This window comes from Pristiophorus japonicus, chromosome 23 (assembly GCF_044704955.1).
Source record: "Pristiophorus japonicus isolate sPriJap1 chromosome 23, sPriJap1.hap1, whole genome shotgun sequence".
NCBI classification, from domain to species: Eukaryota; Metazoa; Chordata; class Chondrichthyes; family Pristiophoridae; genus Pristiophorus; species Pristiophorus japonicus.
Window position 1 is genome coordinate 21,147,226 of NC_091999.1, and position 25,270 is coordinate 21,172,495.

General features: G+C 47.9%; 2 non-coding genes and 1 pseudogene across 2 annotated transcripts; 2 read left to right on the top strand and 1 right to left on the bottom strand.

Annotated features, from left to right (window-relative positions):
* Positions 1-25,270, bottom strand: part of LOC139235427 (zinc finger protein 271-like) — a 136,781-nt pseudogene that overhangs the window by 89,987 nt on the left and 21,524 nt on the right.
* trnal-uaa (transfer RNA leucine (anticodon UAA)) lies at positions 15,223-15,305 on the top strand. Its single transcript has one exon. It is a non-coding gene; the product is annotated as a tRNA-Leu (tRNA).
* On the top strand, positions 18,512-18,594 carry trnal-uaa (transfer RNA leucine (anticodon UAA)). Its single transcript has one exon. It is a non-coding gene; the product is annotated as a tRNA-Leu (tRNA).

Genomic DNA, 25,270 nt, shown 5'->3' on the forward strand with positions numbered 1-25,270 from the left:
ACAGATTTTTGAACAATAAGTGAGTAAAGGGTTATGGGGAGCAGGCAGGGAAGTGGAGCTGAATCCATGATCAGATCAGCCATGATCTTATTGAATGGTGGAGCAGGCTCAAGGGGCCGAATGGTCTTCATGTAGGAAGGAGGTTTAGGGAGGGAATTCTGGAGCTTAGGGCCGAGGCAGCTGAAGGTATGGCCACCAATGGTGGTGTGATTAAAACCAGGAATGTGCAGGACGCCAGAGATCCTGGAGGGTTGTAGGGCTGGAGGAGGTTACAGAGATAGGGAGGGGCGAGGCCACGGAGGGATTTGAAAAAAAGGATGAGAATTTTAAAATTGAACTTCGTGCCCATGCGTCATTTCTCCTTCCTTTACAGACGCTCCCTGACCACTCTCCATTTCTCCTTCCTTTACAGACACTCCCTGACCACTCTCCATTTCTCCTTCCTTTACAGACACTCCCTGACCACTCTCCATTTCTGCTACATTTTTTGAAATATTTAAAGAGTTTAATAAATCTTTGAAGGTCACAGGACAGATTAACAAAGCTGTTAATAAAGCGTAAAGGATCCTGGGCTTTATAAATCGAGGCACAGAGTACTAAAGCCGGGAAGTTATGCTAAAGCGATATAAAACACGAGCTCGACCCCAGCTGGAGGATTGGGTCCAATTCTGGGCACACTTCAGGAAGGACACAAAGGCTTTGGAGAGGGGACAGAAGAGATTTACTGGAATGGTGCCAGGGATGAGGAACTTCATTTATGTGGAGACTGGAGAAGCTGGGATTGTTCTCCTTGGAGCAGAGAAGGCTAAGACAAGATTTGATAGAGGTGCTAAAAATCATTAAGATGAGATAGATAAATAGAGAAACTGTTTCTAACACTGATAACCAGAGGGCACAGATTTGAGGCGATTGGCAAAAACAGAGGTCACATGAGGAAAACCATTTTCACACAAGGAGTGGTTAGGATTTGGAATGCACTGCCTGACGGAGCGGTGGAGACAGAGTCAATAGTAGCCTTCATAAGTGAATTGGACAAACACTTGAAGCAGAATGATATTGCAGGGATTTGGGGAAAGAGCGGGGGAAGTGGGATAACTGGATTGCTGCCCGAAAGTATCGGCGCAGACTCGATGGGCAGAATGGCCCCCTTCTGTGCTTCAATATTCTGTGATTCTAGAATTCTTTACAGACGCTCCCTGCTCAGTCACCATTGCTCCTTCATTTACAGACGCTCCCTGGTCCATTACTATTTCTCATTGATTTACAGACGCTCCCTGAGAGTTTGACGCAGACTCGGGCTGGAGCGGACCCAGGACCCGGCAGGCAGGGGGAGAATGTTCCCCAGTTTATATCACCCCTCCCCCCCCCCGGTGTGGGGAGATTGTTCCCCGGTTTATATTTCCGCCCCCCCCCCGCTGTGGGGATAATGTTCCCCGGTTTATATCCCCCCCCCGGTGTGGGGAGAATGTTCCCCGGTTTATATCCGCCCCCGGTGTGGGGAGAATGTTCCCCTCCTGTCTCCTCTACCTCCCCCTCTCCTCCCGCTCCCCTTCCCCCCCCTCCTCCCGCTCCCCTTCCCCCCCTCTCCTCCCACTCCCCTTCCCCCTACTCTCCTCCCACTCCCCCATCCCCTCCCCACGCCCCCATCCCCTCCCCACGTCTCCCCTCATCCCCCTCTCCCTCCTCCTCTCCACCCTCCCTCTCCCCCTCTCCCTCCTCCTCTCCACCCTCCCTCTCCCCCCTTCTCCCTCACTTCCCCCCCTTCTCCCTCTCTTCCCCCTCCCTCTCTCCTCTGCCCTCCCTCTCCTCCTCCCTTCCCTCCCCTCCCCCCTTCCCTCCTTCTCCTCTTCCCCCCTCCCTCCCTCCGCCCCTCCCCTCTTCCCTCCCTCCCCTCTTTCCCCCTCCCTCCCTCCCCCTCTCTTCCTCCCTCCCCTCTTCCTCCCTCCTTCCCCCCTCCCCTCTTCCTCCCTCCCTCCTTCCCCCTCCCCTCTTCCTCCTCCCCTCTTCCCCCCCTCCCTCCCCTCTTCCCCCCCTCCCTCCCTCCCCTCTTCCCCCCACCTCCCTCCCTCCCCTCTTCCCCCCACCTCCCTCCCTCCCCTCTTCCCCCCTACCTCCACTCTTCCCCCCCCCCTTCCCCTCTCCCCCCCCCCTTCCCTCTCCCCCACTCCCCTCCCCTCTTCCCCCCCTCCCTCCGCTCTTCCACCCTCCCTCCACTCTTCCTCCCCCCTCCCTCCCCTCTTCCTTCCCCCTCCCTCCCCTCTTCCTCCCCTCTTCCCCCCTCGCTCCCCTCTTCCCTCCCCTCGCTCCCCTCTTCCCCCCCCTCCCTCCCCTCTTCCCCCCACCCTACCTCCCCTCTTCCCCCCCTCTCCAGCCCCTCTTCCCTCCGCTCTTCCCCCTCTCCCTCCCCTCTCCCTCCCCTCTCCCTCCCCTCTTCCCACCCTCCCTCCCCTCTTCCCCCCCTCCCTCCCCTCTTCCCCCCCCTCCCTCCCCTCTTCCCCCCTCCCCTCTTCCCCCCCTCCCTCCCCTCTTCCCCCCACTCCCTCCCCTCCCCTCTTCCCTCCCCTCCCCTCTTTCCCCCCCTCCCTCCCCTCCCCTCTTCCCTCCCCTCCCCTCTTCCCCCCCTCCCTCTCCTCTTCCCCCCCTCCCTCCCCTCCCCTCTTCCCCCCCTCCGTCCCCTCCCCTCTTCCCCCCTCCCTCCCCTCCCCTCTTCCCCCCCACCTTCCACTCCCCTCTTCACCCCCCCACCCTCCCCTCCCCCCTTCCCCCCCCACTTCCCCCCCTCTTCCCCCCCTCCCTCCCCTCCCCTCTTCCCCCCCTCCCTCCCCTCCCCCTCCCTCCCCTCCCCTATCCCCCTCCCCTCTTCCCCCCTCCCTCCCCTCTTCCCCCCCTCCCCCTCCCACCCTCCCCTCCCCTCTTCCCCCCCTCCCTCCCCTCCCCTCCCCCCTCCCTCCCTCCCCTCTTCCCTCCCTCCCCTCCCCCCTTCCCCCCTCCTCTCCTCCCTCCTCCCTCCCCTCCCCTCTTCCCCTTCCCTCCCTCCCCTCCCCTCTCCCCCTTCCCTCCCTCCCCTCCCCTCTCCCCCTTCCCTCCCTCCCCTCCCCTCTCCCCCTCCCCTCCCCTCCTTCACCCCCCCTCCCCTCCCCTCTCCCCCCCCTCCTCTCCTCCCCCTCCCTCCCCTCCCCTCTTCTCTTCCCTCCCCGTTTATATCCGGTCCCGGGGGCTGCACTCGGTGTTGTTGCCCCCAGCGTTTCTTCAACTCACTCCCTGAATCTCGCTCACCTCCTGCGTCAGCGTTTGCCACCACCGCCTGCACATGCTCAGCTCACACTGCCCGGGTGATTGACCCCACCAATAGGAAGAGTGGGGCGGGGCTGGAGGACCAAATGGGCGGTTGGTCCTCCAACCAATTGGAGTGTGTGAGGGGTGGGGCTTCCGGCAGGCTGTAACTCGTGGGGTGCAGCAAGGATCAGTGCTGGGGCCTCAGCTATTTACAATCTATATTAATGACCTAGATAAAGGGACTGCGTGTAATATTTGCTGACGATACAAAGCTCGGTGAGACAGTAAGCTGTGAGCAGAACACAAGAGTGCAAAGATATGTAGATAGACGATGTGAATCGGCAGTAAGGTGGCAGATTGAGTATAATGTCGGGAAATGTGAGGTTATTCACTTTGGTCGGAAGAATAGAAAAACAGAATATCTTTTAAATGGTGAGAAACTTTAAATGTTGGTGTTGAGAGAGATTTGGGTGTCCTTGTGCAAGAAACACAGAAAACGAGCATGCAGGTACAGCAAGCAGTAAGGGGGTGGAGTATAAGAGTAAGGATCTATTGCTACAATTGTACAGGGCCTTGGTGAGACCACACCTGGAGTACTGGGCAGTTTCGGTCTCCTTATCCAAGGAAAGAAACACTTGCTTTGGAGATGGTGCAACGGAGGTTCACAAGATTGATTCCTGGGATGAGAGAGCTGTCTTACAATGAGAGATTGCGTAGAATGGACCTATACTCTCTGGAGTTTAGAAGAATGAGAGGGGATCTCATTGAAACATACAAGATTCTGAAGGGTATTGACAGGGTAGATGCTGAGTGCTCGACTATCCCAGGCTGGAGTGACTAGAACTCGGGGGCTCAAGATAAGGGGGAGGCCATTTAAGACAGAGATGAGAAATTTCTTCACTCAGAGGCTTGTGAATCTTTGGAATTCTCTGCCCCAGAGGGCTGTGGATGCTCAGTCTATTCAACGCTGAGATGGATAGATTTTTGGACTCTCGGGGAATCAAGGGATATGGAGATCAGGTGGGAAAGTGGAGTTGAGGGCGATGATCTTATTGAATGGCGGAGTAGGCTCGAGGGGCCGTATGACCTGCTCCTATCTCTGACACCCTTTATCTTAAGGGAACATACTTGCTCTGAACCCTCACTATCTCCTCCTTGAATGCCTCCCACTGCTCTGACATTAATTTACCTTCAAGTAGCTGTTTGAAGTCCACTTTGGTTCAATCACATCTCTGCTTAGTAAAAGTAGCTTTACCCCAATTGAGAACTTTTATTCCTGGTCTATCTTTGTCCTTTTCCATAACTACCTTATCAAACTGAATTATGATCACCAGCACCATAATGCTCTCCCACTGATACCCCTTCCACCTGCCCAAGCTTCATTCATTAAACCTAAGTCCAGAACCAACCCCTCTCTTGTTGGGCTTGCTACGTAATGGCTAAAAAAGTTCTCCTGGATGCATTTTAAGAATTCTGCTCCTTCTATATCTTTCATACTAATTCTATCCCAGTTAATATTTGGGTAGTTGAAATCCCCGACTATTACTGCCCTATTATTTTTGCACGTATCAGAAATGTGCCGACATATTTGCTCTTCTGTCTCCCTCTGACTGTTTGGGGGTCAATAGTACATCCCCAGCAGTGTGATCGCCCCTTTTTTGTTCTTCACTTCTCCCATGTGGCCTCATCTGACGATCCTTCGAACATATCATCCCTCTCCACAGCTGGAATTGTTTCTTTAATCAACACTGCGACGCGCCCGCCTTTTTTTATCCCTGTCTCTATCTCGTCTTAAAACCCTGTAACCAGGAATGTTGAGCTGCCATTCCTGCAGTTCTTTTTGCCGTGTTTCACTAATAGTTACAATATCATACCCCCACATGTCTCTCTGTGCCCTCAGCTTATCTGCCTTAATCCCTAAACTCCTTGCATTGGCATTGAAGTATTTCTAGATTGATTCCTGTGATGAAAGGACTGTCTTATGATGAGAGTTTGTGTAGAATGGGCCTATACTCTCTGGAGTTTAGACGACTGAAAAGTGATCTCATTGAAACACACTGGCACTGGCATTTAGTGCTGCCAAACCCCCTTATTGTCTATTTCTAGCCTTTGTTTCCTCTGCCTTCCAAACACTGTCAAAACCCCCAGTGAGGGTCCTGTTGAGGTGCAACCTGTCCGGCTTGTACTGGTCCCACCTCCCCCAGAAACGCTCCCAATGCCTCAGGAATCTAAAGCCCTCCCTCCTGCTCCAAACTGCAGCCATGCATTCATCTGCTCTATCCTCTTATTTCTGTACTCACCAGCACGGGGCACCGGGATTAATCCGGACATTACTACCTTTGAGGTCCGGTTTATTAATCTCTTTCCTAGCTCCCTAAAATCTGCCTGCAGGATCTCATTCCGCTTTCTACCTGTGTCATTGGTCCCGATATGGACCACAACCTCTGGATGTTCATCCTCCCCCCTCAACAATGTCCTGCAGCCGCTCAGTGACATCCTTGACCCTGGCACCAGGGAGGCAACATACCATCCTGGCATCATGTCTGTGCCTGCAGAAGCGCTTGTTTGCTCCCCTAACTATCAAATCCACCACCACTATTGCTCTTCCACTCTTCTTCCTCCCCGCCCTGTGCAGCTGAGCCACCCACGGTGTCGTGGACATGGCTCTGGCTGCACTCCCCAGAGAATCCATCGCCTTCATCAGTATCTAGATCTGAAAACCGGTTAGCGAGCGAGATGCACTCAGGGGACTCCTGTCCTACTCTTGCCCCATAACGCTGAAAGTTTTTTAAACTCATGTTTATCTCTTTCGAAAGTTACAAGTGAATCTGCTTCCACCACCTGAACAGGCGATGCGTTCCAGGCCAGAACATCTCGCTGCTTCATTAGTCCCCTCATGTAGCATCTGGTTCATTTGCCAATCACATTCAATCTGTGCCTCTGGTTGCTGAACTTTCTGACACTGAAAATTGTTTCTCCTTGTTAAGAGGGTTGGCGGGCTGGAGGAGATTACAGAGATAGGGAGGGGCGAGGCCTTGGAGGGATTTGAACAAGAGGATGAGAATTGTAAAGCCTGAAGCCACCAGCCGTCTCCCCAGTGCAGAATGTGACTCACTGCTAACAGAAAGGATGTTTGTTTATTTACAAAAGATGCATAATGAAGGGAAATCAATCTCTGTCCCTTTAACTAACAGCGACATGAGGGAAATGAATGACCTTTAAACACCTGGTCCACTAGGCACCGAAGTGTCTGAAACTCATCATAGGAACTCCAGGGAAATAAAATACTGACAAATGTTAAACTGTTTTGCTGACAAAAGAAATCTCGATTTAACTTTAAAAGATAAATTGTTTTACAGGGGTTCACACAGACTCACCTGACAGGCCGACTCAGGATCCACCCCTCAAGCACCGCGATTGGTTACAGAACACGCTGCTCCCTGGGCCCTCCGGCCTCTGACCTCTCTTCCTGTTGGTTCCCGGGGCAATCAATCACCACTCGCCAACATTACGCTGCCACATGAAGTTGAGAGGCTCAGAGGAAGAAATAAAATGAGGTCGTGAATCAGAGTTCAGTAATAAAATTAAAGAAGAATAATTAAATTCATAAACAAAACTATTTAAAGTAAAATCAAATTAATTGTTGCATTTAATACATCCTTCTGGGACAAGTGGGAAACAAGTGATGTGTGGGCTGTGCAGAGTGTCTGTGCCCGGTAACACAGCGTGTCCCTGGCTCCCCGCTCCAAGTGCACATGTTTCAGCTCACATCCAACTGACTGAATAAACCTCGCCCGTCTAAACCCCATCACACAAATAGCAGCATTTGATGTTTAGTTCTGCTCAACCTTTATAAACACTGGTTAGGCCTCAGCTGACACATTGTGCTCAATTCTGGGCACCACACTTTCAGAAGGGTATCTACACCTTAGAGAGGGACCAGAAGAGATTTACTTGAATGGTACGAAGGAGGAGGGACTTCAGTTATGTGGAGATACTGGAGAAGCTACGGTAATTCTCCTTGGAACAGAAAAGGTTAAGAGGAGATTTGATCGAGTGATCAAAATCATGAACGGTTTTAATAGACTAAATAAGGAGAAACACTTTCCAGTGGTAGAAGGGTCGGTAACCAGAGGACACAGAGTTCAGGTGATTGGCAAAAGAAGCAGAGGCGACATGAGGAACCATTGTACAAGCAGCGAGTTGTTGCAATCTGGAATGCACTGCCTGATAGGGTGGTGGAAGCAGATTCAATAGTTGCTTTCATAATTGAATTGGATAAATACTAAAGGGACAATATTTGCAGAGCTATGGGGAAAGAGCAGGGGAGTGGAACTAACTGGATAGCTCGACCATAGAGCCAGCACAGACGATGGGCCGAATGTCCTCCTGCGCTTTCATTCTATGAAAATGGTGGATGATCTTATCCAGAATGCTGCGATCACATATCCCCAGAAAACCAAGACCACCTATTTCCACCTCCGTAACATCGGCTGTCTCCACCCGTCCCTCAGCTCACCCTCTGCTGAAACCCTCATCCATTCCTTGGTTACCTCTAGACTTGTCTATTCCAATACACTCCTGGTTGGCCTCCCACATTCTACCCCACGTAATCTTTACCTCATCTAAAACTCGGCTCCCCGTTTCCTAACTCGCATCAAGTCTCGTTCACCCATCACCCCTTGTGCTCACTGACCGACATTGGCTCCCGGTTAAGCAAAGCTTCAATTTCAAAATTCTCATCCTTGTTTACAAATCCCTGCATGGCCTCACCCCTCCCTATCTCTGTAATCTCCTGCAGCCCCACAACTCCCAGAGATGTCTCCTCTAATTCTGCCCTCCTGAGCATCCCTGATTATAATCGCTCAACCATTGGTGGCCGTGCCTTCTGTTGCTGAGGCCCCAAGCTCTGGAACTCCCTCCCTAAACTGTCTGTGCCTCATCCCTGAAAGTACTGACTCTGGCTGGGTTCAGTTCTACACTCACTGGTTCCCCTCCCCTGAAGGTCCTGACTCTGGCTGGGTTCAGTTCTACACTCACTGGCTCGCCTCCCCTGAAGGACCTGACTCTGGCTGGGTTCAGTTCTACACTCACTGGTTCCCCTCCCCTGAAGGTGCTGACTCTGGCTGGGTTCAGTTCTACACTCACTGGTTCCCCTCCCCTGAAGGTACTGACTCTGGCTGAGTTAAGTTCTACACTCACTGGTTCCCCTCCATTGAAGGTACTGACTCTGGCTGGGTTCAGTTCTACACTCAGTGGTTCCCCTCCCCTGAAGTTGCTGACTCTGGCTGGGTTCAGTTCTACACTCACTGGGTCCCCTCCACTGAAGGTACTGACTCTGGCTGGGTTCAGATCTACACTCGCTGGTTTCCCTCCCCTGAAGGTACTGACTCTGGCTGGGTTCAGTTCTACACTCACTGGTTCCCCTCCCCTGAAGGTGCTGACTCTGGGTGTCTGTGCTCCCGTCACCTCTTTATACACGTGACCCTCCCGATATATCTGTGATATCTCCCTGTTTTGATGATGGGCTCTCCCTGACCACTCTGTCCCTGACTCTCACCATTTCAGGGAATCATACGGCACAGAATGAGGCCATTCGGCCCATCGAGCCTGTCCGACCCACTGAAAGACCCACTCCCTGCACCTGCCCCAAAACACCAGAAAATGTTCCCTTTGACCATTGCTGGATTTGAAAGTTATTATTGATGTCCCAGAATTGAGGCCAACCCTCAATATCTGAGTCTAACTAGTGAGTGATAAAGGTTGACCAGAACTTGCTTGTTGTTCTCTATACTGCTATTAATGCTGGAACAGATTGATCAGCGGACCCTGCCCCTCACAGCTTTGTGTTCACCTGCAAATTGCACCATTTGCTTTAGAATGTCTCCCATTTTTCCTCCTTCCCAAATCCCAGCTGGCGGCCGGTGACCCCGCTGACCCCGGGCCTGTCACCGCGGGTCAAGCCCGGGGTCAGCCTCTGGGCTGTGATTGGCCCTGGGCCCTACACCACGTGTTTATGACGCTCACCAGCCCCACGCGCGGCTCCAATTCCTGCCCCGCGCCGACAACCGACATCATCCGGGCTCCACCAACTGTCGCCGACGCCGCCCGCACATGCTCAGTGCTGGAGATCCGGGCTCAGCCCCGCCCCTCGCACACGCCGATTGTTTGGAGAGCTCATCTCCAGCTCGATCTTCCAGCTCCGCCCACTGTGGGGCCGCAAGCCCCGCCTCTCGCACACTCTGATTGGTTGGATGACCCACCGCCCGCTCGTCAATCGCCCGGGCAGTGTGAGCTGAGCATGCGCGGTGGGGCGGCTGTGTCTGAGGCAGTGGCTGAGAGATGGGCGGAGGGAGGGAGCGGGTTAATAAACCCCGGGGGGGCCGCGGGCTTCACACGCACTGAGTGCGGGCCCAGGCCCCGCCCGCCCGAGAGACAACACTCCGCATTATCCGCTTCACACACACCCGCTGTGGGCCTCAGGCCCCGAACAACCACCTGCGGCTCCGGCCTTTCCCCGAGCGGGGCCCCCGGGGAGGTGGGCTCTGGGCCCGTGCGATGCTCCCGGGGAGGTGGGCTCTGGGCCCGTGTGGGGCCCCCGTGGAGGTGGGCTCTGGGCCCGTGCGGGGCCCCCGGGGAGGTGGGCTCTGGGCCCGTGCGGGGCCCCCGGGGTGGTGGGCTCTGGGCTCGGGGCTACCGGGGAGGTAGGCTCTGGGCTCCGTGCCCCCGGGGAGGTGGGCTCTGGGCCCGTGTGGGGCCCCCGAGGAGGTGGGCTCTGGGCCCGTGCGGGGCCCCCGGGGAGGTGGGCTCTGGGCCTGTGCGGGGCCTCCGGGGAGGTGGGCTCTGGGCTCGGGGCCCCCGGGGAGGTGGGCTCGGGGCCCGTGCGGGGCGCCCGGGGAGGTGGGCTCTGGGCCCGTGCGGGGCCCCCGGGGAGGTGGGCTCTGGGCCCGTGCGGGGCCCCAGGGGAGGTGGGCTCTGGGCTCGGGGCACCCGGGGAGGTGGGCTCTGGGTCCGTGCGGGGCCCCCAGGGAGGTGGGTTCTGGGCTCTGGGCCCGTGCGGGGCTGTCCGGTGTTGTAATTTCCTCGACCCCGAGTTGGACTCAGACAATTAAGAACAAAAGAATTAGGAACAGGAGTAGGCCATCGAGCCCCTCGAGCCTGTTCCGCCATTCAACAAGATCATGGCTGATCTGGCCGTGGACTCAGCTCCACTTACCCGCCCTCTCCCTGTAACCCTTAATTCCCTTATTGATTAAAAATCTATCTATCTGTGATTTGAATAAATTCAATGAGCTAGCCTCAACTGCTTCCTTGAGCAGAGAATTCCACAGATTCACAACCCTCTGGGAGAAGAAATTCCTTCTCAACTCGGTTTTTAATTGGCTCCCCCGTATTTTGACGCTGTGCCCCCTAGTTGCAGTCTCCCCGACCAGTGGAAACAACATCTCTGCCTCTATCTTGTCTATCCCTTTCATTATTTTAAATGTTTCAATAAGATCACCCCTCATCCTTCTGAACTCCTTCGAGTAAAGACCCAGTCTACTCAATCTATCATCATAAGGTAACCCCCTCATCTCCGGAATCAGCCGAGTGAATCGTCTCTGTACCCCCTCCAAAGCTAGTATATCCTTCCTTAAGTAAGGTGAACAAAACTGCATGCAGTACTCCAGGTGCCGCCTCACCAATACCCTATACAGTTGCAGAAGGACCTCCCTGCTTTTGTACTCCATCCCTCTCGCAATGAAGGCCAATATTCCATTCGCCTTCCTCTCGCACTTTCTTCGCTTGTCGCACTTTCTTTATTTACTTGCGAAAGGGGTAGCAGCTGCTCAATCACCGGATGAGCTGGTCATTCCCCCAACACAAGATATCGCACATATTTATACACACAAGTAAACAGGCTCCGTGTATTAAGTGTAATGAAATTAATGTCATCAGTTAGTTGCAGGAATAAGTCACATTGTTATAAAGTCTCACAGGATCTCAGGTTAGCTGATTAAGTTAAAAACAATAAATTCTTTACATATCGCAAGGCCATAGGTTTTAGATCTGCGCTTATCTCTGTCAGCCTTAGTTGTCTGATCGCAGTTTTCCTTATTTTAGGTCATTCTGAGTCTGACTTACAATCTGTCGTCCTTTATCTTCCCCTTTCTGACCTTTGTGTAACTATGTCACAGGATAACGATCACACAGCATGTGGTTTCAACTGCTGATGCCTTGATTTAATTCTAGTTGCTGACAAAAGTTTTGGGTTTTTTTAAATTCTAAGTTGGCCAAGTCATATCCCAATCGAACCTTGTAACTATATTTTCACAAGGTGTAACTTTCCTGTTTTCCTCTTATATCCTCACTCATTTCCTCTCATTAAATTTTATACAGTGTTCACCATTTCATTCATGAGCCCGGAGGAACTTTACTGTCTAATACAATATCATTAAAGCAGGAATGGGGGACTGAAGTTGCATGTTCAGCCATGAACTCATTGAATGGCGGTGCAGGCTAGAAGGGCCGAAAGGCCGAATGGCCTACTCCTGCACCTATTTTCGATGTTTCTATGTTTCTATGTATCATACTGTCTTTAAAACATCGATCAAACATTCCCACCAAGTTTTGACCCAGTTTATTTGTTTAATTTTATTTAACCGAACCTCTTCTTGGACCTTTTATTCTCCAAAATATGCCAGAGAGCAATTCAGTCTACAAGAGGAAAGATGTTAGTTACCTTTAGCATAACAGTCACCCACAAAAACTTATTTCTGAATACATAGTTTGGACAGAACCACAGAGACCGGACTTTTTCAAAAATAAAAATTAATTATCACAATTTTCAGCTAAATTTTCCTTCCCATGTGTTTGACCAGCAACGCTTAGCAATATATATATATATATATATATATTTAGAAAATGTTTTAATTACACAAACAAATTATGCCCAGACTTTGTCATTTTACAAAGAAGACAAAAGTAACAATGCGTTTGGATGCAAGTCATTTATCTTCCCCTTCGAGCAGTGTGACTTGGACAATAGGATTATATCGGATATACGGCACAGAAACAGGCCATTCGTCCCAACCAGTCCATGCCGGTGTTTATGCTCCACTCGAGCCTCCTCCGTTCTTTCCTCATCTAACTATATCCACATAACCCTCGATTCCCTTCTCCCTCATATACTTGTCTAGCCTCCCCTTAAATGCATCGATACTATTCACTTCAACCACTCCCTGTGGCAGCGAGTTCCACATTCTCACCACTCTCTGGGTAGAGGTTTCTTCTGGATTCCCGATTTGATTTCTTGGTGACTATCTTATGTTGATGGCCTCTAATTATGCTGGTCCCCACAAGTGGAAACACTGTGACTACTCAATCAAAACCTTTCATCATTTTAAAGACATTAGCTCACCCCTCAGCCTTCTTTTTTCAAGAGGAGAGAAACCCGGCCTGTCCATCCTTTCCCGATAGGTATACGCTCGCCTTTCTCGTATCATCCTTGTAAATCTTCTCTGCACCCTCTCCAGTGCCTCCGTATCCTTTTTATAATATGGTGACCAGAATTGCACACACAAAGTCTAACCAAGATTCGATACAAGTTTAGCATAACTTCACTACTTTTCCATTCTGTAACAATTCAATTCTATAACAATGGATCCCAATAATTTAACTCAATACTTTAAATTCTTAATTCCAACTTTGTCAGCCTGCTGCGACATTCGATGTTTGCAGATAACTGGAGATAATTTTGTTTCAACTGCTGAATCTTTTGCTATGCCATCAACCTCTTATCCAACTGGAACTGGCATTGCCTAATATGGTCGTCCTTGGCTACGGCATAGTCCAGAGACACAAGTCTGCATTTTCTTCAACATACATCAGCAATGTTAGAAGCACGTAAAACACTGGTCTTCCTGTGGCAAGCACATATCACTTGTCTCTGAACTTTTCTTATTCTAACACAATATTTCTAATCTAAACATTTTATGATGAAAATATCCACGGCCAGTTAGTTGGAAACACCAACTGTTGCTCAGTGAAATTTCTCTCTAATGATAACAACCACATTTTCCCCGATATGGAATGAACTAAACATGAACACCTTTCAGAAGCTGAATTAACCGAGTTCCCGATGCCAACACCCCTCACATCTTCCATTCACTTCAACTGAAAGGAAAACGCCAGATTGTATCAGTCGGGATTTGAAAGATATTTACAACAGATGCTAGATATCCTTAGAGTTAGCATTGTTCTCTATTCTGTCTACTCGAGGAGTTTGATAACAGACTTTCTCCTGTGAATGTAGAGCTGGAATATTGGGCCGGGATGTATTTACTTGTTCATCTTGTTGACTCGAAAACGTTGCCAATTATTTGATGTGATCTGTATTTTCTTAGATACATTTCCTGAGTGGATTCAAATTTAAATTGAACCCAGGTTTGCAGGCGTGATGCTCCATTCACACATCGAAAGTGAGAGAGATGCTGTGGGGCACACACTAAGTCCAGTATCTGAAAGTGATTCACAGACTGGGTTTTGTGTTCAGTGATCCCAGGCATGTTATCGACACGTTCCCTCAATACCAAGGCTAGGAGAGTCACTCTGGAAGGTAAGGGGAACTGGCACTTTTCCACGAGAGTAACCAAAGGTATGAGAACTGAAATAATCCAGTGTTAGAAAGGAGGAAAGGCCCCAAAATGGTGCACTCAATAACAGGACATCAATTAGTCTCCTCTTATCTTGTAACATTAACTATCGACACACTCTGTTATTGAAACATCAAAATATTATATTCCAAGCCCAGTTATAGGGGTTATTATCATCAGAAACAAACTTCAACTGTTGGAATAGACATTATTCAGTCGGGATGTGATTAACAGCAGCAATGATAGCAGAATCAACCCCTGCAGTCACTTGTGAACTCGCTGGTGTTTCAGCAGGTTTGATGACCGAGCGAATCCCTTCCCACACTCAGAGCAGGTGAACGGCCTCTCCGCAGTGTGAACTCGCTGGTGACTCAGCAGGCTGGATGACACAGTGAATCCCTTCCCGCACTCAGAACAGGTGAACGGCCTCTTCCCCAGTGTGAACTCGCTGGTGTGCCAGCAGGTCGGATGACTGAGTGAATCCTTTCCCACATTCAGAGCAGGGGAACGGCCTCTCCCCAGTGTGAACTCGCTGATGTTTCACCAGGCTGGATGGCTGAGTGAATCGCTTCCCACACTCTGAGCAGGTGAATGGCCTCTCCCTCGTGTGAACTCGGTCGTGTTGCAGCAGGTGAGATGACTGAGTGAATCCCTTGCCACACTTTGAGCAGGTGAATGGCCTCTCGCCGGTGTGAACTCGCTGGTGTTTGAGCAGGTTGGATGACCCAGTGAATCGCTTCCCACACACGTGGCAGGTGAACGACCTTTCCCCGGTGTGAACTCGCTGGTGTTTCCGCAGGTCGGATGACTGAATGAATCGCTTCCCACACACGAGATGTCTGTGTCTGTCTATCTGTATGTATGTCTCTGTGTATGTGCAACTGTCTGTGAAAATCATCACCATGAATTTGGTACGTCCTGGAACTTTTTAAAAAACTTGGGGTAAAATAATACAGTTGTGAACTTTGGTATCGGTTTTGGTTCAGTGGCTCCTTTCTCGACTGAATCAGGAGGTTGTGTGTGTAAGTCCCACTCCTGAGACTTGAACCCATAATCTTGGCTGACACTCAAATGCAGTACTTGGGGAATGTTGCATTGTTGAAGCTGTTGATCATCGGCTGAAATTTTAAATTGAAGCTCCATCTGCACCCTCGGGTGGATGTGAAAGTTCCCAGAGCCTTAGTCGAAAAATAATAGGAGAGTTGCGCCCGTGTTAATATAACGAAAAATGTTTGTAAATGCTCCCTGAAATCCGATGTGTCTGGAGCTGAAGCCCAGATTCTCGCAGAGTCCAACCTCTGACAGGTTCAGGACCAGGATGGCCGAGTGGTAAAAGCGTTAGACTTAAGATCTAATGGGTTTATACTCGCGTGGGTTCGAACCCCACTCCTGGTAATTCCTTAATTAAACAGAGATTTTTCCCATCCTGCTCAGTGATACCCGATTTTCATCTGCTGAATCTCCAGTTTTCTGTTACTATGTGACACTCTGAGCATGAAATGAAATTGTGAAATGTCTCTGCTGCTCTCTCTCTCTTTCGAGAGCTGTGCATGTGTTTGTCTGTTTGAGACTTTGTCTCTCTCTGACCCACTCTGTCTGTCGCTGTCTCTCAATCTGTCTCTTTCTCACGGTGTCTAGTACTGTTGCAATGGTATTCTCTCAGACTCTCTGTCTGAATGCCTCTCTCTGTCCCATTATCTCTGTCTGTCCATGTCCTTGCCTGTCTCTGTCTCTAACCTGATAAGTATTTCCATTATTTTCTGTCTTTCTCTCTATCTGTCTCCCTCTTTTTCTCTCTCTTTGTCCCTTGTCCTTTTCTCTGTCATTCCATCACTATTTGCCCCCCTCTCTTTTTGGAGCACGCAAATACATCTCTGTGTATGTATGTGTTTGAGTCTTTTTCTCATTCAGTCTGATCCTCCCTTTCAGTCTCAAACTTTCTGTCTCTCTTTGTCTCTATCTCACTGTCTGTCTCTCCCTGTTTCCCTGTTTGTCTTTGGTTCTGAATGTGTCTGTCTCTTTCTCACGGTGTCCAGTTCTGTTCGAAAGGGATTCACTCAATCTCTCTGTCTGGCTGTCTCACTCTTTCCCATAATCTCTGTCTGTCTATGTTTCTGCCTATCTGTCTCTCTTTGCCTGTCGCTGGTATTTTCTACCTCTCACCTGCTGAGTATTTCCATCATTTTCTGTTTATATCTGTCTCTCTCTCTATCTGTCGCTCTCTCTCTATCTGTCTCTCTCCTTGTCACTGTCTTTCTCTCACTCTTTCCCTCTCTCTCTTTATATGTAGGGGTTTGAGTCTTTTTCTCACTGAGTCTGCCTCACTTTTCAGTCTCACCCTTTCTGTCTCGCGTTGTCTCTCTCTCTCGCTGTCTGTCTATCCCTGTTTGTCGGTTTGTCTCTGTCGATCAATGTGTCTGTCGACTTCTGTTCACAGCTCGATTACTGCTCTAACGCAACCCGTACCGTCGTCCATATAGTGGTGATTATTCCCGCTTGTTATGCGGGAGAACTGGGTTGAATTTCCCGACGGCGCAGCAGTTTTTTCAAAATGTCGAATTTTACTTCTGTTTCTTTGTATAGATTTTATTAAAAAGTTCCAGAGCAATATAGAACAGTAAAAATACAGCAAGAGGAGATTGCCTCTTCCAGATTTTTTGCAAACGGAGACTTTTTCAGGATTCTGTTGCCGACCGCTGCACAGAGATGGACGACTGAATTTTTTCTGAGTAACATTTAAAGTGCCAGAGATGCAGTAATTGTGGCCGAGTGGTTAAAGCGATGGACTATAAATACTTTGGGTTTTCTGCGCGTAGGTTAGAATCCTGCCGACTACGATTCTCAGCATTTTTCATTCCATTTAACAATTTAACCAGGTTTTGGCAAAACTGATCCTGAGATAGATGGAATAACGTCCCACACCTTTCAACACTGACATTTTTTTCACATTTCTGCTAGTCTGCAATATTCACGATACATACGGATAGAAAAATGCAAAAATCAGCCAAAGCAGTGACTCAGCCTGTCTATCCTTCGATATGTGAAAGGCATCTGTGCATGTCCGTTGGTGCATGTATATTTTTGGTTATGTGTGTGTGTGTGTGTGTGTGTGTTTCTGTGTCTGTCTATCTGTATATATGTCTCTGTGTATGTGCAACTGTCTGTGGAAATCATCACCATGAATTTGGCATGTCCTGGAACTTTTTCAAAAGACTTGGAGAAAATAATACGGTTGTGAACTTTTGCATTGGCTTTGGTTCAGTGGCAGCATTCTCGACGGAAAAACGCAAAAGCCAGCCAAAGCAGCGACAGTGACCCTGCCTGCCTATCCGTCTATTTGTCTAAGGCACTCTGTGTATATCTTGATCTGGGTGTCATGGTACATCTGTCATTGAAAGTGGGCATGCAAGCGCAACAGGCAGTGAAGAAGGCAAATGGCATGTTCGCCTTCATAGCTAGGTGCTTTGAATATAGGAGCAGGGAAGTCTTCCTGCAGTTGTACAGGGCCTTGGTGAAGCCACACGTTAAATATTGTGTTAGTTTTGGTCTCCAAATCTGAGGAAGGACGTCCTTGCTATTGATGGAGCACAGCGAAGGTTCACCAGCTTGATTCCAGGGATGGCAGGACTGACATATGAGGATAGACTGGATCAACTCTGCTGGTATCCACTGGAGTTTAGAAGAATGAGAGAGGATCTCATAGAAACATATCAAATTCTGACGAGATTGGACAAGTGAGAGGCAGGAAGAATGTTTCTGTTGCTGGGGAGTTCGAGAACCAGGGGTCACAGTCTCAGAATAAGGGGTAAGCCCTTTAGGACCAAGATGAGGAGAAACAGCTTCATTCAGAGAGTGGTTAACCTGTGGAATTCTCTACCGCAGAAAGTTGTTGAAGCCAGTTCGTTAGATATATTGAAGAGGGAGTCAGATATGGCCCTTACGGCTCAACGGATCAAGGGATATGGAGAGAAAGGAGGATATAGGTACTGAGGTTGAATGATCAGCCATGATCTTATTGAATCGTGGTGCAGGCTGGAAGGGCCGAATGGCCTACTCCTGCAACTAATTTCTATGTTTCTATGTTGATGCGTGTATATTTTTGGTTATTTTATGTGTGTGTGTGTCTGTGTATGTCTATCTGTATATATGTCTCTGTGTATGTGCAACTGTCTGTGGAAATCATCACCAAGAATTTGGTATGTCCTGGAACTTTTAAAAAAACTTGGGGAAAATAATACGGTTGTGATCTTTGGTATCGGCTTTGTTTCAGTGGCTCCATTCAAAAGGTCGTGTGTGTAAGTCCCTCTCCTGAGACTTGAGCGCATCATCTTGGCTGACACTCAAATGCATTACTCTGGGAATTTTGCATTGTTGAAGCTGTTGATCATCGGATGAAATGTGAAATTAAAGCTCCGCCTGCACCCTCGGATGGATGTGAAAGGTCCCAGAGCATTACTCGAAAAATAATAGGAGAGTTGCCCCGTGTCAATATCACGAAAAATGTTCGAAAATGCTCCCTGAAACCCTCTGTGTCTATGTGTTTCTGTGGGGATGGAGTTGAAGCCCAAATTCTGACAGAGACAAAACCCGTTTCTGCCAGGACCAGGATGGCCGAGTGGTTAAAGTGTTGGACTTAAAATCCAATGGATTTATAACTGTGTGGGTTCGAACCCCACTCCTGGTAATTGTTTAATTAAACAGAGATTATTTCCCATGCTGCTCAGTGTTACCCGATTTACATCTGTTGCATTTGCATGTTTCGGTGATACTCTGAGCAGATAATGAAATGTATCCGTGTCGCTCAGTCTCTGCCTCTCTCTTTCGAAAGCTGTGTCTGTGTTTGAGTCTTTGTCTCTCGAAGTCTGCCTCTGTCTCGTTCTCACTGTGTCCAATTCTGTTCCAAAGGGATTCTCTCTCTCTGACCTTCTCTCTATTTCCCATCATCTCTGTCTGTGTTGGACCCTGTCTCTAGCCTGATGAGTCATTCCATCATTTTCTGTTCTTATTTCTGTGTGTGTCTCTCTCTCTCTATCTGTCTTTCTCTCTATCTGTCTCCCTCTTTGTCTCTGTCTTTTTCTTGTCATTCCATCACTATTTGCCTCCCTCTCTTTATGGAGCGCGCAAACACATCTCCGTGTATGTAAGTATTTGAGTCTTTGTCTCACTCAGTCTGACCCTCCCTCTCAGTCTGAAACTTTCTGTCTCTCTCTGTCTCTATCTTGCTGTCTGTCTCTCCCTGTTTCCCTGTTTGTCTCTGTCGCTCAATGTGTCTGTCTCTTTCTCACGGTGTCCAGTTCTGTTCGAATGGGATTCTCTCAATCACTCTGTCTGACTGTCTCTCTTTTTCCCATCATCTCTGTCTGTCTATGTTTCTGCCTATCTGTCTCCTTTGCCTGTCGCTGTTAGTTCCTGTCTCTAAACTGCTGAGTATTTCCATCATTGTCTGTTTATATCTTTGTCTCTCTCTCTATCTGTCGCTCTCTCTCTATCTGTCTCTGTCCTTGTCACTGTCATTAACACTGTCTTTGTCTCACTCTTTCCCTCTCTCTCTTTATAGAGTACACACACATATCTCTGTATATGTATGTGTTTGAGTTTTTTTCTCACTGCGTCTGCCTCTCCTTCTGAGTCTCACAGTTTCTGTCTCTCGTTCTCTCTATCTCGTTGTCTGTCTCTCCCTGTTTGTCGGTTTGTCTCTGTCTCTCAATGTGTCTCTCTACTTCTCATGGAGGCCAGTTCTCCTCACAGTTCGATTCCTGCTTTGACTAAACCCACATTCATTGGTATAGTGCGTAGTATCCCGGCCTGTTATGTAGAAGACAGGGTTTCAATTCCCCAACGGACAGGAAGCTTTTTCAAAATGCAGGATTTTACTTCTGTTTCTTGGTATAGATTCATATTAAAAAGTTCCAGTGCAATACAGAATAGTAAAAATACAGGAAGAGGAGATTTTTTTCAGAATTCTGTGTCATCTGCTGCAGAGAGGTGGATGACTGAGTTTTATCTGTGTAACATTTAAATAAATAACGAGTCAGTAGTCGTGGCCAAGAGGTTACAGCGATGAGCTAAAAAATCCATCGTATTTTACCCCTGAAGGTCGAATCCTGCCGACTACGATTCTCAGCATTTTTCATTCCATTTCACAATTTAACCAGGTCTTTGCAAAACTCAACCTGAGATTGATGGAATAACGTCCCACACCTTTCAAAACTGTCATTTTTAAAATAATTTTAATTCAACTGTAATATTCACGATACTTAAGTATAGAAAAACGCAAAAATCAGCCAAAGTTGCGACAGTGATTCAGCCTGTCTATCCCTCTATATGTCGAAGACATCTGTACATGTCCGTTGGTGCGAGTATATTTTTGCCTATGTGTGTGTGTGTCTGTGTCTGTCTATCTGTATTTATATATATATCTGTGTATGTGCAACTGTCTGTATAAATCATCACCATGAATTTGGTATGTCATGGAACTTTTTAAAAAGATTTGATGAAAATAATACGGTTGTGAACTTTGTATCGGCTTTGTTTCAGTGGCGGTATTCTCGACTGAATCAGGAGTTTGTGTGTTTAAGTCGCACTCCTGAGACTTGAGCAGATAATCTTGGCAGACACTCAAGTGCAGTACTTGGGGAATTTTGCATTGTTGAAGCTGTTGACTTTCAGAAGAAATTTTAAATTAAAGCTCCGTCTGCACCCTCGGGTGGATCACAGCATTACTCGAAAAAGAATAGGAGAGTTGCCCCCGTGTCAATATTACAAAAAATGTTCCTAAATGCTCACTGAAACCCGATGTGTATGTGTGTGTCTGTGGGGTGGAGTTGAAGCCCAGATTCTCACAGAGACAGAATCGAAACACTGGAAGGACCAGGATGGCCGAGTGGTAAAGGCGTTGGCCTTAAAATTCAATGGGATTTTCCCACGAGATTTCGTACCTCACTCCTCGAATCTCTTTAATTTATCACTGATTTCCCCCCATGCTGATCAGTGATACCTGAGTTTCATCTGTTGAATCAACAATACTCTGTTACTCTGTGACACTCTGAGCCGATCATGAAATGAAATTGTGAAATGTATCTGTGTATCTCAGTCTCTGCCTTTCTGTCTTTAGAGAGCTGTGCATGTGTTTGTGTGCTTGAGTCTGAGTCTGCCTCTCTCTGACTCACTCTGTTTGTGCCTGTTTCTCTGTTTGTCTCTGTCTCTCAATCTGTCTCTTTCTCATGGTGCCCACGTCTGTTCCAATAGGATTCTCTCAGAATCTCTGTCTGACTGTCTCTCTCTTTCCCATCATCTCTGCCCATGTCTTTGCCTGTCTCACTTTGTCGTTGTCTCTAACCTGATGAGTATTTTCATCATTTTCAGTTTTAGAAACATAGAAACATAGAAAATAGCTGCAGGATTAGGCCATTCGGCCCTTTGAGCCTGCGCCGCCATTCAACATGTTCATGGCTGACCATTCCTTCAGTTCCCCTTTCCTGCTTTCTCTCCATACCCCTTGACCCCCTTATCCGTAAGGGCCATATCTAACTCCCTCTTGAATATCTCCAATGAACTGGCATCAACAACTCTGTGCGGCAGGGAATTCCACAGGTCAGCAACTCTCTGAATGAAGAAGTTTCTCCTCATCTTAGTGCTAAATGGCCTACCCCTTATCCTAAGACTATGTCCCCTGGTTCTGGACTTCCCGAATATCGAGAACTTTCTTCCCGCATCTAACCTGTACAGTCCCGTCAGAATTGTATATATTTCTATGAGATCCCCTCTCATCATTCTAAACGGCAGTGAATAAAGGCCCAGTTGATCCAATCTCTCCTCATATAACAGTCCTGCCATCCCGGGAATCAGTCTGTTGACAATATCGGACTGAGTCAGCATGGATTTATGAAATGGAAATCATGCTTGATGAATCTTCTGGAATTTATTGAGGATGTAACGAGTAAAGTGGACAAGGGAGAACCAGTGGATGTGGTGTATTTGGACTTTCAATAGGCTTTTGACAAGGTCCCGCACAAGAGATTGGTGCACAAAATCCAAGCGCATGGTATTGGGATTAATGTACTGGCGTGAATAGAGAACTGTTTGGCAACTGGTTTGCTGCACTCCCTCAATAGCAAGAACGTCCTTCCTCAGACTAGGAGACCAAAACTAAGGCCTTGTACAACTGCAGTAAGGTCTCCCTGCTCCTATATTCAAATCCCCTAGCTATGAATGCCAGCATGCCATTTGCCTTCTTTACCGCCTGCTGTACCTGCGTGCCCACTTTCAGTGACTGATAAACCATGATACCCAGGTCTCGTTGCACCTCCCCTTTTTCTAGTCTGCCTCCATTCAGATAATATTCTGCCTTCGTGTTTTTGCCCCCAAAATGGATAACCTCACATTTATACACATTATACTGCATATGCCATATATTTGCCCATTCACCTAATCTGTCCAAGTCACCCTGCAGCCTCTTAGCATCCTCCTCACAGCTCGCACCGCAGCCCAGTTTAGTGTCATCTGCAAACTTGGAGATATTACACTCTATTCCTTCAACCAAATCGTTAATGTATATTGTAAAGAGCTGGGGTCCCAGCACTGAGCCCTGCGGCACCTCACTAGTAACTGCCTGCCATTGTGAAAAGACCTGTTTATCCCGATTCTCTGCTTCCTGTCTGTCAACCAGTTCTCTATCCACGTCAGTACATTAATCCCAATACCATGCGCTTGGATTTTGTGCACCAATCTCTTGTGCGGGACCTTGTCAAAAGCCTATTGAAAGTCCAAATACACCACATCCACTGGTTCTCCCTTGTCCACTCTACTCGTTACATCCTCAAAAGATTTCATAAGATTCCTCAAGCATGATTTCCTTTTCATAAATCTATGCTGACTCGGTCCGATCCTGTCAGTGCTTTCCAAATGGGCTGCTATTTCATCCTTAATGATTGATTCCAACATTTTCCCCACTACTGATGTCAGGCTAACCGATCTATAATTACCCGCTTTCTCTCTCCCTCCTTTTTTAAAAAGTGCCATCACATTAGCTACCCTCCAGTCAATAGGAACTGATACAGAGTCGATAGATTGTTGGAAAATGATCACCAATGCATCCACTATTTCTGGGACCACTTCCTTAAGTACTCTGGGATGCAGACTATCAGGACCCAGGGATTTATCGGCCTTTATTCCCATCAATTTCCCTAACACAATTTCCCGCCAATAAGGATATCTTTCAGTTCCTCATTCTCACTAGACTCACAGTCCCCTCGTACATTTTGAAGGTTTTTTGTATCTTCCTTTGTAAAGACAGAACCGAATTATTGTCTCTATCTCTCTCTATATCTGTCTTTCTCTTTATCTGTCTCCCCCTTTGAACATAAGAACATATGAACATAAGAATTAGGAACAGGAGTAGGCCATCTGGCACTCGAGCCTGCCACGCCATTCAATAAGATCATGGCTGATCTGGTCGTGGATTCAGCTCCACTTACACGCTCTCTCCCCGTAATCCTTAATTCCCTTATTGGTTAAAAATCTATCTATCTTTGACTTGAAAACATTCAATGAGCTAGCCTCAACTGCTTCCTTGGGCAGAGAATTCCACAGATTCACAACCCTCTGGGAGAAGAAATTTTTTCTCAACTCGGTTTTAAATTGCCTCCTCCGCATTTTGAGGCTGTGCCCCATAGTACTAGTCTCCCCGACCAGTGGAAACAATCTCTCTGCCTCTATCTTGTCTATCCCTTTCATGATTTTAAATGTTTCTCTAAGATCACCCTTCATCCTTCTGAACTCCAAGGAGTAAGGACCCAGTCTACTCAATCTATCATCATAAGGTAACCCCCTCATTTCTGGAATCAGCCTAGTGAATCGTCCCTGTACCCCTTCCAAAGCTAGTATATCCTTCCTTAAGTAAGGTGAACAAAACTGCACGCAGTACTCCAGGTGCAGCCTTTCCAATACCTTATACAGTTGCAGCAAGACCTCCCTGCTTTTGTATTCCATCCCTTTCGCAATGAAGGCCAATATTCCATTTGCCTTCCTGATTACCTGCTGCACCTGCAAACTAACCTTTTGGGATTCATGCACAAGGACCCCCAGGTCCCTTTGCACCACAGCATGTTGTAATTTCTCCCCATTCAAATAATATTCCCTTTTACTGTTTTTTTCCCAAGGTGGATGACGTCACACTTTCCGACATTGTATTCCATCTGCCAAACCTTAGCCCATTCGCTTAACCTATCCAAATCTCCTTGCAGTCTCTCTGAGTCCTCTACACAACCCGCTTTCCCACTAGTCTTAGTGTCATCTGCAAATTCTGTTGCACTACACTCTGTCCCCTCTTCTAGGTCATCTATGTATATTGTAAACAGTTGTGGTCTCAGCACTGATCCCTGTGGCACACCACTAACCACCGATTTCCAACCAGAAAAGGACCCATTTATCCCGACTCTCTGCTTTCTGTTCGCCAGCCAATTCTCTATCCATGCTAATACATTTCCTCTGACTCCGCGTACCTTTGTCTTCTGTAGTAACCTTTTGTGTGGCACCTTATCCAATGCCTTTTGGAAATCTAAATACACCACATCCATCGGTACACCTCTATCCACCATGCTCGTTATAGCCTCAAAGAATTCCAGTAAGATAGTTAAACATGATTTCCCTTTCATGAATCCATGCTGCGTCTGCTTGATTGCACTATTCCTATCTAGATGTCCCGCTATTTCTTCCTTAATGATAGTTTCAAGCATTTTCCCCACTACAGATGTTCAACTAACGGGCCTATAGTTACCTGCCATTTGCCTGCCCCGTTTTTTTAAACAGAGGCGTTACATTAGCTGCTCTCCAATCCGCTGGTACCTCCCCAGATTCCAGAGAATTTTGGTAGATTATAACGAATGCATCTGCTATAACTTCAGCCATCTCTTTTAACACCCTGGGATGTATTTCATCATGACCAGGGGACTTGTCTGCCTTCAGTCCCATTAGCCTGTCCAGCATTATTCCCCTAGTGATAGTGATTGTCTCAACGTCCTCCCTTTCCACATTCCTGTGGCCTGCAAATTTTGGCATTGTTTTTGTGTCTTCCACTGTGAAGACGGAAGCAAAATAATTGTTTAAGGTCTCAGCCATTTCCACATTTCCCATTATTAAATCTCCCTTCTCATCTTCTGAGGGACCAACATTTACCTTAGTCACTCTCTTCCATTTTATATATCGGTAAAAGCTTTTACTATCTGTTTTTATATTTTGCGCCAGTTACTTTCGTAATCTATCTTTCCTTTCTTTATTGCTTTCTTAATAATTCTTTGCTGTCATTTAAAATGTTCCCAATCTTGTAGTTTCCCACAAACCTTGACCACCCTATACGCATT